Below are 10,000 nucleotides of genomic sequence, written 5' to 3' on the forward strand. Positions count from 1 at the left end.
TATTTCTAATTTTGTGTGTCTTGGTTTTCCTTCACGAAAAAAAAAAAAAAAAAATGTGAAATAAGTGCTACGTTTCACAACGCACTCTAAAAATTAAGGGGTGAAGGAAAGTAACTTCAAGCCACGGAAGAAGACACTGTTACGAAGGAAAAGTTCAATAATTATTCTAAGAGCTAGGCAGGCCCTGGGGAACCTCTCTCTCCCCGGCAAAACACACCATCTCGCACCATTTGCTCAAGGATTGAACCGAGACCTCTGACACTTGACGGATTTCCCTCTTCCATTTCCATCGTGACCTTTTGCTCTCTCTCTCTCTCTCTCTCTCTCTCTCTCTCTCTCTCTCTCTCTCTCTCTCTCTCTCTCTCTCTCTCTCTCTCTCTCTCTCTCTCTCTCTCTCTCTCTCTCTCTCTCTCTCGTTCCGTCTCTTCTTATTCTCTTTCAAAAGTTTTTCAATTTGGTTTCTATATTTTAATTACTTTTAACCTCGCTTTCCTGTTCACTTTACCTTCAAATTTATTTATTTTTTAAAATTATTTCCTTATTTTTTTTTGTTCGCGGTTTTTCTTTTCTCTCATTTCTTCTCATTAGTTCTCTTTCATATTCCATTTTGTACATTTATCTTTTTTTGTTTTCTTTCTTTTACGACTCTCTCTCTCTCTCTCTCTCTCTCTCTCTCTCTCTCTCTCTCTCTCTCTCTCTCTCTCTCTCTCTCTCTCTCTCTCTCTCTCTCTCTCTCTCTCTCTCTCTCTCTCTCTCTCTCTCTCTCTCTCTCTCTCTCTCTCTCTCTCTCTCTCTCACATATCCCCTCCCTTTCCCCTTCTCTCTCCTCTTCCCTTCACTCCCTCTCCCCTCCCCTTCAGTCCCCTTCCCTCCCCTCCCCTTTCCTTCTCTCCCCGTCCCTCCCTTCCCCCTCCACAACACTAATCCCATGAGCTTAATGGAACCAATTAACTTTATAACTCAGTCTTTCTCCCTCTGCACTTCCTTTCTTTTCTTGCTTCTTATTTTTCTGTGTGTTCTCTACTTCCTTATTTTAGTTTGTCTTGTTTACTTGTCTCCTGTTTATTGTCCTCGTTCCTTCCTCTTTCCGTTCCTCTTCTTCTTCTTCTTCTTCTTTTTCTTCTGCTGCCTCCTCCCCCTCCTCCTCCTTCAGCCATTCGTCTTGTCTACGCCTTAAATTCGTGTCCGTTACTTTCTTCAGTGTTATGAGTTCCTGGACTTAATTTTTGGAGTTATAACTTAGAGCTTTAATTTTGACGCTTTGTGACCGTGAGATTTGAGGGAGTGTGGAGGGGGACGTGAAGGAAGGAGCGTGGGTGGAAGAAGGGGCAGAAAAGGAAGGAAGAATGGAGACATGGGGATAACAATAAGAGTAAAGGGAAGAGGGAAGACTTGAGGTCAAGATGGAAGGTGAAATGAGGGTTAAAAGGATGAAAAAAAAAAAAAGAGAAGGAGCAGGAAAGAGGTTGCGAAGGAAGGAATACAGAGAATGGTGGGAGGAAGGACAGAAGGAAGGAATGGTTGTAAAAAGAAAAGACGAAATAAAGACGAAGAGGAAATAGGAAAGAAAGGAAGGTAGGAAGAATAGAGACATGGAATAACAACAAGAAAAAAGAGAGGGGGAGGATTTGAGGTCAGGATAAACGATGAAATGAGGGTTAAAAGAATAAAATAAAAGGAGGAGGAGGAGGAGAAGGAGGAGGAGGAGGAGGAGGAGGAGGAAAGAGGTCGCGAAAGAAGGAATAAAGAGAATAATGGGAGGAAGGAATCAAGGACAAAAGGAAGGAATGTGGCTAAAGAGAAACCATGAAATAAAGACGAATAGAAAAATAGGAAAGAAAGAAAAGAAGGAAGGAAGGAAGGAAGGAAGGAAGGGAGGAAGGGAGAATGGAAAAAAAAAGTTTAAAAGTAGGCATATGATGATAGATAACCAGTTTACACCAAAATACAAACTTGCTTATATGGAGATGTGTAAATATGTGTTCTTGTTTATGGGAAGGAACGAGAAGGAACTAAAGGAGAGAAGTTAGAGAAATTACCACCAGTTAGCAATGAAATTTACGCGCTTAATATATGTAATTGTATGTATGTAGGTGTGTGTGTACGTTTGTATACATCCATAAGTATAAAATATCTGTTCTTTCCTTGCAGATGAAAAATAACAAGAAACTGATCAAATTAGAAGACGCTGAGGCAAAGAAAAAAATGGAGGAAAACCTGGAGAAGTGGAGTGATGGAGGTACGTTAGCTTCACCCTTGGAAGGCCAAAGTGGATCAAATTCCACACACTATTGGTTCCTTAGGGGGGGATGCGGTAGCTGTGTTCCTTCAGGGGCTATGTATGGGTGGGGAGGGAGGGACGGAGAAGCGGAAAGAGAGAAGGAAGTTAAGGAGGAAACAGAGAGGAAGTATAGCTGGAGAACGTAAGGAATGAATGTGAAGGATGAAAGGGAGAGGTTGGAAAGGGAAGTGAAAAAGATGCAGGAAGGAAATTTAGCTGGAGAATGTAAGGGAGGAATGCGTTAAATGATGAAAGGGAGAGAAAAAAGAATGAAGAAAACAAAGAGCGAGAGATATGTTAAGGGAGGCATAACAAGGAGGGAAGGAGGACGAGAAGGAAAACGGAGAAACAGAGGATGAGGGATGAAGGATGGGAAGGATATTGTAAGGTAAGGATGAAATGGAGAAAGGAAGAGAGATGGGAGGGAAGCATGGAAAAAAAGAAGAAAATGGGGATAGTGAGAGAAAATAATGGACGTCATAAAAGGAAAATGAGAAACGATGTAGACAGGAAAGAAGAAGGAAGAGGAAAGGAGGAAGGAAGGATATCAATAGGAGAAAGGGTAGATATACTAATACTGAAGGAGAAATGAGAATGAGAGGAGAAAATAAGAAAGAAAAAAATAAAAGGAGGCTAGAAACGAAGACTGAAGAAGTAAGGAGAGAGAAAGAAAGAGAGGGAGGGAGAAGAAGAGGGGAAAGAGAAGATAGGAGGAAGAAGGGAGTCTTAAGTAAAAGAGATGAGATTTAGAAGATGAAAAAAAGAAAGGAATGAGGAATGAGAAAAAGAAAAGTACTAATGGAATAAAGCTAAATGAACGATAAAAATAAAAAAAGACAGAAAAGAATGGATATTTACATTAATGAAAAAGGAATTGATAGGAGATAGAGGAGGGAAAAGTATGCTGATAAAACAAGGACGAGTAGGAGAGAGAGAGAGAGAGAGAGAGAGAGAGAGAGAGAGAGAGAGAGAGAGAGAGAGAGAGAGAGAGAGAGAGAGAGAGAGAGAGAGGTGGGGGGGCAAGTAATGAAGAAAGGAGAGACGAGAGTGAGAGGAAAGGAAGGAAGGAAAGGAGGAAGGATGAGAGAGGATTAGATTAATTGTGTGCTGGTACATTTAACACTGCATAATGTACATTGTATTACACGGGGCATTCAATTTAATTTACTCATTCATTCATTCATTCATTTATTCCTTTATCTATTATTGTCCTCTCTTCTGTTTCTTTTCCTTCCGTTTATCTGACTAAGCATTGGAATTTTGTCAGTAATGGAGTCTTTTTAACATTAAACATTCACTTGTAAACTCTGAAGCTTTCTACTTTCTACGTCTTCCTGCTTCCCTCTCCTTACGACTTAAGATGCTTCCAAAGAGGAGAATCAAGACACCTCTGGAACTAAATTAGCCAACTTTTTTGTACTTTCTTTGACTTTCTTAGGAGCGGAAAGTTGAGAGGACATTTTTTTTTCCAGCTTTATTTTTTTCCTTCTCAGCTTTCTTGGAACTAAAAATGATTACAGGTTAAGTGTAGCCGATAAAAGAAATGTGTAGGCATAGGTGTGAATTGGGATTTCTGCGCTCATCTCCACAACATTCCAAAGGGTCTAGTTGAAGTGACACTCGTTTTTAAGGTGTTTCTTTGGTTCTAGTGAATGAAAACAGTATTTCTACATTATTAACAGGAGGAAAACTCTTGATAATTCAGGTGATCATCTGTGTGGCCTTCGAAAATAGTCATGGCGAGAAGAGAATACACAGCATTTCAGAACATGGGCATTAGACAAGACATTACAGTCTCCGCCAAAAGCTTCTTCCCCTGCCGTATTCTTTTCCATAAATAGAACTGTATCTTGTCAACCGTAAGTCCTCCGATGTGCTTCCTCTCACCTTACAAAACCTGAGAGGTGAAAGGTTCCAAGGAGATCAGGGGACGTAAGACTGAAGGAAAACGGTACAGTGGAAGTGAGAGCATCAGGTGACAAGAATTCTGGCCGCGACTGTACTGTACCTATCAGTCTGTGGTCTTTAATGTAATGATGCCCTGCCCTTCATCATGTCAGTCACGCTATGTCCCCGCTTATTAATAGGCATGAGTTCACTGTTACAGGATGCTTGGTTGGGGGGTAGAAGAGAGAGAGAGAGAGAGAGAGAGAGAGAGAGAGAGAGAGAGAGAGAGAGAGAGAGAGAGAGAGAGAGAGAGAGAGAGAGAGAGAGAGAGGGGGGAGGGGAGAGATAACGAGAAAGAAGTTGTCATGTATTGTTTCTTCCTTGTTTTCATCGTCACCTTTGCCCTCCTCCTCCTCCTCCTCCTCCTCCTCCTCCTCCTCCTCCTCCTCCTCCTCCTCCTCCTTCTCCTCCTCCTTCTCCTTCTTTACTTCTTCTTCTTTTTCTTGTTCTTCTTGTTCTTCTTCTTCCTCTTCTTCTTCTTCTTCTTCTTCTTCTTCTTCTTCTTCTTCTTCTTGAAGCTTCTTCTTCTTCTTCTTCTTCTTCTTCTTCTTCTTCTTCTTCTTCTTCTTCTTCTTCTTCTTCTTCTTCTTCTTCTTCTTCTTCTTCTTCTTCTTCTTCTTCTTCTTCTTCTTCTTCTTCTTCTTCTTCTTCTTCTTCTTCTTCTTCTTCTTCTTCTTCTTCTTCTTCTTCTTCTTCTTCTTCTTCTTCTTCTTCTTCTTCTTCTTCTTCTTCTTCTTCTTCTTCTTCTTCTTCTTCTTCTTCTTCTTCTTCTTCTTCTTCTTCTTCTTCTTCTTCTTCTTCTTCTTCTTCTTCTTCTTCTTCTTCTTCTTCTTCTTCTTCCTCCTCCTCCTCCTCCTCCTCCTCCTCCTCCTCCTCCTCCACACAAAGCAGGCGTCCCGTGCCGGAAATTGAAACCGTACATTGAGTAGGTAGGTCGATCGAGCCTACTCATCCACCCCTCTCTCTCTCTCTCTCTCTCTCTCTCTCTCTCTCTCTCTCTCTCTCTCTCTCTCTCTCTCTCTCTCTCTCTCTCTCTCTCTCTCTCTCTCTCTCTCTGTAGCTGTTCTTTCCTTTATCGCCGTTTGTGTCTTTCGTTTCCTTTGCCGTAAATATCAGATTTTGTTCCGTATCTTGTGTTTTCCTTGTATTTTTAGATAACGTTATTTATAGCCAGTCATTTTGCCTTTATTCTTTTGTAATAAAACTGTTTATTTGTTTTCTTTTATTTTCAGGAACTGCCACGTGAAGGCCTATTGGGTTTTTCAGCTTCCCTTATGTTCTTGTGAACTTTCATTCTTTATATATATATTTTTTTTGTGTGTGTGTGTATTCTTCCCTTATTCTTCTCTGTGTATTCTTCTCTGTGTTTATATTTTATGCTATTTATTTATTCTTTTTCTACTTTATGTATTCCTCTCTTATTATTTCGTATGTAGGCTTTTTTTATTTTTATTTTTCGTTTTGTATTTTTCGTTTTTCTTGTTCAGTAAATATTTTTCTTATATTCTCTCTAATCATGTTTTTTTTTCCCATATTCTTCTTATTAATATCAATGTGTAGCTTTATATTGCATTATACAAATTAAGTTCATGTTTCCATCTTTCCTCCCCAGCCATTAATTTACTTTTCCTGCATTATTTCTCCATTTTTACCTACTCAGGTTCTTATTCTGTTTATATCTCATTTTCCATAAAGATATCTGCGTTTCTCTTAACTTGTACTCTCTCTCTCTCTCTCTCTCTCTCTCTCTCTCTCTCTCTCTCTCTCTCTCTCTCTCTCTCTCTCTCTCTCTCTCTCTCTCTCTCTCTCTCAGATCCATTTATTTGTCATTATTTTTTATTTCGATTATTTTTATTATCATTATCATCATCCTTTCTTTTCCTTTTCTATCAACTTTTTTTTTTGTTCATTTTCGTTTTCATACTTACGTACATACATCTCTCTCCTTAACTTATCCCTTAATTTTATCACATCTTTTCTTTTACTGTATTTTCTTTTCTTCCTTCAGATTGTCCCTCTTCTTCTTTCTCTTCTCCCTCTCTCTCCTCTCCTTCTTTCTCCTCTTCTCTTCTCTCCTCTCGTCTCCTCTCCTCTCCTCTCCTCTCCTCTTTTCTACTCTTCCTTAATTTGATCTTTTTTGCTGTCCTGTCTTGTTTTCTTTACTTTTCTTATTTCATCTTTTATCTTTCTCTTCTCGCCTCTTCTCTTCTTTTTCCTTTCATCTCTTATCTTCTTTTTACCTCTCCTCTTTTCTCTCCTCTTCTCTTCTCTCCTCTCCTCTTCTCTTCTCTTCTCTTCTCTTCTCTTCTCTTCTCTTCTCTTCTCTTCTCTTCTTTTCTCTTCTCTGTGTCAATCTGTCCTTCCTTCATTTCCTTTCCATCCTCACCACCCTCCTTTACACTGCTCCATCTCTCCCTTTTCTTTCAGTCACTTCTGTCGTCCACGTCTTCCTTCTGCTCTCTTCTCTCTTCTGCCTCTTCTCTCCTCTCATTGAATCTCTCCTTCACCTTATTCTCGCCATCCTCCTTGAGACTGCTACTCCTTCTCTCCCTCCTCTTCTTTCAGTCACTTTCGTCTTCCACGTCTTCCTTCTCTTCTCTTCTCTGTCTCTCTCTCTCTCTCACCTCCTCCGCCATTGTCCCGTGATCATTAAAACTTTTGGGCTGCGGGATTAAGGGTAGAAGTTAATCAGTAGTGAAGACGCCCTCCTCCTCTACTGATACACCGCAGTTTGACGAGCCGAGCACTCCGCGGCGTGAGGGTCGTGCGAGGGTCGTTATTGTGGCGCTAATTTATTCCTCCGTCTGTTATTTAAGCATAGGACTGAAGCTCTCTCTGGTTTGTTTCTGTACCTGGATGGTTTGTTTGTTTGTTTATTTGTTTTTCGTTTATCTGGTGTGATTTTGTTTGGGATCTGGTGCTCTTGTTTGTCGTTCTTTATTTATTGTGTTGGCTGCTTGTTTTCTTATTTGTTTCTTTCTGTATCTTTTTTTTTTTTTTTGCATGGTGTTTTGTTTGTATTCTTGTTTGTTCTGCTGGTTTCTTGTTTTTTTATTTGTTTGCCTGCCTGTCTATTTGAATGAATTGTTTTTTACCTGATGCTTTGTGGTTTTGTTTGTCCTTTTGTCTATTTGATCGTTGCTTTGTGTGTCTGTGTTCTTTGCTCGTCTGTGTTTTTTTTTTTTGTGTGTGTGTGTTTAGTTTTGTCTGTCTGCCTGTTTGTCTTACGTGGTTCGTTGTCTTGATTTACGTTATAAGTTACGAGTATTATACATGCACCACCCTTCGTACCTAAGTCACGTATCCTCACCCAATTAAATACCTGTAGATAAATAGATACATATATAGATAGGTAATGCTAATTGACCACCATTTCCATTTTAAAAACAAAGCGCATCATCTATTTATAAAGTGGTAATACTAAAATTTAATTGAAACTTCAGTAATGGTCCGTACAAAGGAACTGTACAAATAAACACAGACTAAGAGACTCGCTTTACATTTCTAATCACCACCACCACCACCACCACCACTACTATTTACTCCTTAAAGAAAGTACCCCACGTCCCTAACTTAATATCACTCCAAGGACTTAGCTGCGTACCATGTCCTCAAGCGTCAAACTCCCGCCTGCTTTGCTCAGCGGGAAGATATAACTAAGTCTTGTATTTCTCACTTTAGGCTGCAGTGCTTTTGGGCGGAAGAAAGTGCTGAAAATTATCTCCGCTCCTCTAATTTATGATTCTTGCGGGGATGTGTGTTGGGGAGGAGAGAGGAGGGGGATGTGGGGTTGGTAAGAGGCGGTGGGGTAGGGGTTGATATTGCCATGTCGGGGAGAATGTGGGAGCAGGTGGGGTAATTTGAGATGTGAATTGGCGTGCGAGGAGGAGTGGGTGTAGGAGGCGAGCAGTAGGAGGAGGAGGAGGAGGAGGAGGAGGAGGAGGAGGAGGAAGAGGAGGAGGAGGAGGAGGAGGAGGAGGAGGAAGAGGAGGAGAGAAGAAGGAGAAGAAGAAGAAGAAGAAGAAGAAAGAAAGAGAAGGAGGAGGAGGAGGAGGAGGAGTAAGAGCTTATGTTATTTTTTGTATCTTTCAGAACATCACATTATCACAAAACGAGGCACAACATAAATCTGTATAAAACGAAGGACTGTGTAGATATCCCAGGAATTATTAAATGTGTAGAAATCCCAGGAATTATTAAATGAAGCTTTGTATTTTTCCCTCATTGCGTCTTCAACTTTTAACACTCTACTTTGTCACACTAGAGAAGCGCAATTTACACTGGAATGACACCACAACACAACACACACTTAATACAATCGAATATTAAAGCGACAGGTCCCCCACTAACGTAATTACTTGTCCTCCCACCCCAGCGTCTCCACAATCCCTTAATAACCCTCTCACAATTATCCCTCAGGCGCCCCACAACCTCCCACAGCCTCGCCATAACCCCGGCCACCTCTTATCTTCAATCCTACAGTCCACTCACAACATCATCCCTCATAATCCCTATACCTTCCATCCCACTCACATAAGAACGGTGTTTCCCTGTGTGTGTGTGTGTGTGTGTGTGTGTGTGTGTGTGTGTTTCTCTGTATTTGTTTTCCCGTGTGTTTCTTTGTCTTTCCCTGTTTGTGTGTTCCCTAAGTGTTTGTTTCCTTTGTATGTTTGTTTCCCTGCGTGTTTGTTTGTTTCCCTGTGTTTGTCCTTGTTTCCCTGCGTGTTTCCCTTTGTGTTTCCCTGTGTCCCTTGAGAGGAGGTTCCCATGCCCTTTATATTCCAAGGACATTCTATTACCAGCGTGTCCCAGTGTCCTAATCTTCCGTTATATCCTGGAGGCCCCTGTGTCTGCGTGAGGAGGTCCCACCAGCACTTGTAAGCACTGCGGCGGAACCTTTAACTCTGTGCAATCAGTGACTCCACGTGAGGTTCAGTAGAGGCAGTAAGTCAGAGCGTGGCAGAGGATCCAGTTCACGGCCACGGGAATCAGCAGGTCAGGATTTGCGGGGTGGAATTGTTTAGCATTTGCATTTGCCGTAAAATAAAGATGAGTGGTGGTCTGGAGTGTGCCGCGGAGGGCCCCAAATTGTGTGTGTGTTCGTGTGTTCTTGTGTTTGCTCGTGTGTGTTTGTTCGTGTTCGTTTGTTAGTGTTTGTTTGTTCGTGTGTGTGTGTGTGTGTGTGTGTGTGTGTGTGTGTGTGTGTGTGTGTGTGTGTGTGTGTGTGTGTGTGTGTGTGTGTTAAAGTATTGTTTAGACTCCCCCATCAGCCGTAAGTAAAGGAAAGTGGTGGTCTGGTTTGCGTTGCTCGCCGAAAATGTGTCTATTTCGACTCCGCTAAATTAACACAGCAACGGCAGGAACCCTGAGCGGCGCAGGGGAAAAAAAGGCACGTTTCTTTTAGCGTGAAATTATGAGTATTTGATGCGGTGCGTGAAACTTGTGCGTGTCAAGGTTGATTCTCCCTTATGAGTGACGGGGCGGGTGTATCCAGGCGTGAGGGTGACGGCCGCACTGTGACGCCAGGGCCTCGTGACGGGTAGCCCACTAATGTCGTGCTTCGGTTTGCAGGCCTCGAGAGACCTTTCAGTAAATCAACAAGTCTTAACGTCCCAGTCGCTGCATCCCTCCCTTCCTCCCTTCCCTCCCTCCCTTCCCTCCTTTCCTTCATTCCTCCCTCCCTCTCCGCAGTGCTGAGGCTCATAGCGTACCGAGCCCCTTCCTCCCTCCCTCTCTCTCCCTCCTTCACCTGCTGATTTCCAGAGGGAAATT

At 41.8% G+C, this 10,000-nt stretch overlaps 1 long non-coding RNA gene across 1 annotated transcript in view; it reads left to right on the forward strand.

Moving 5' to 3' along the window:
- The first annotated feature begins 2,141 nt into the window (after positions 1–2,141).
- LOC135091189 (uncharacterized) overlaps positions 2,142–10,000 on the forward strand; it is a 40,984-nt gene continuing 33,125 nt past the window's right edge. The window contains exon 1 of the long non-coding RNA XR_010262426.1: positions 2,142–2,239. This is a non-coding gene — a long non-coding RNA (uncharacterized LOC135091189). The remainder of the gene's footprint in view (positions 2,240–10,000) is intronic.

The sequence above is a fragment of the Scylla paramamosain genome, chromosome 37 (assembly GCF_035594125.1).
Source record: "Scylla paramamosain isolate STU-SP2022 chromosome 37, ASM3559412v1, whole genome shotgun sequence".
NCBI classification, from domain to species: domain Eukaryota; kingdom Metazoa; phylum Arthropoda; class Malacostraca; order Decapoda; family Portunidae; genus Scylla; species Scylla paramamosain.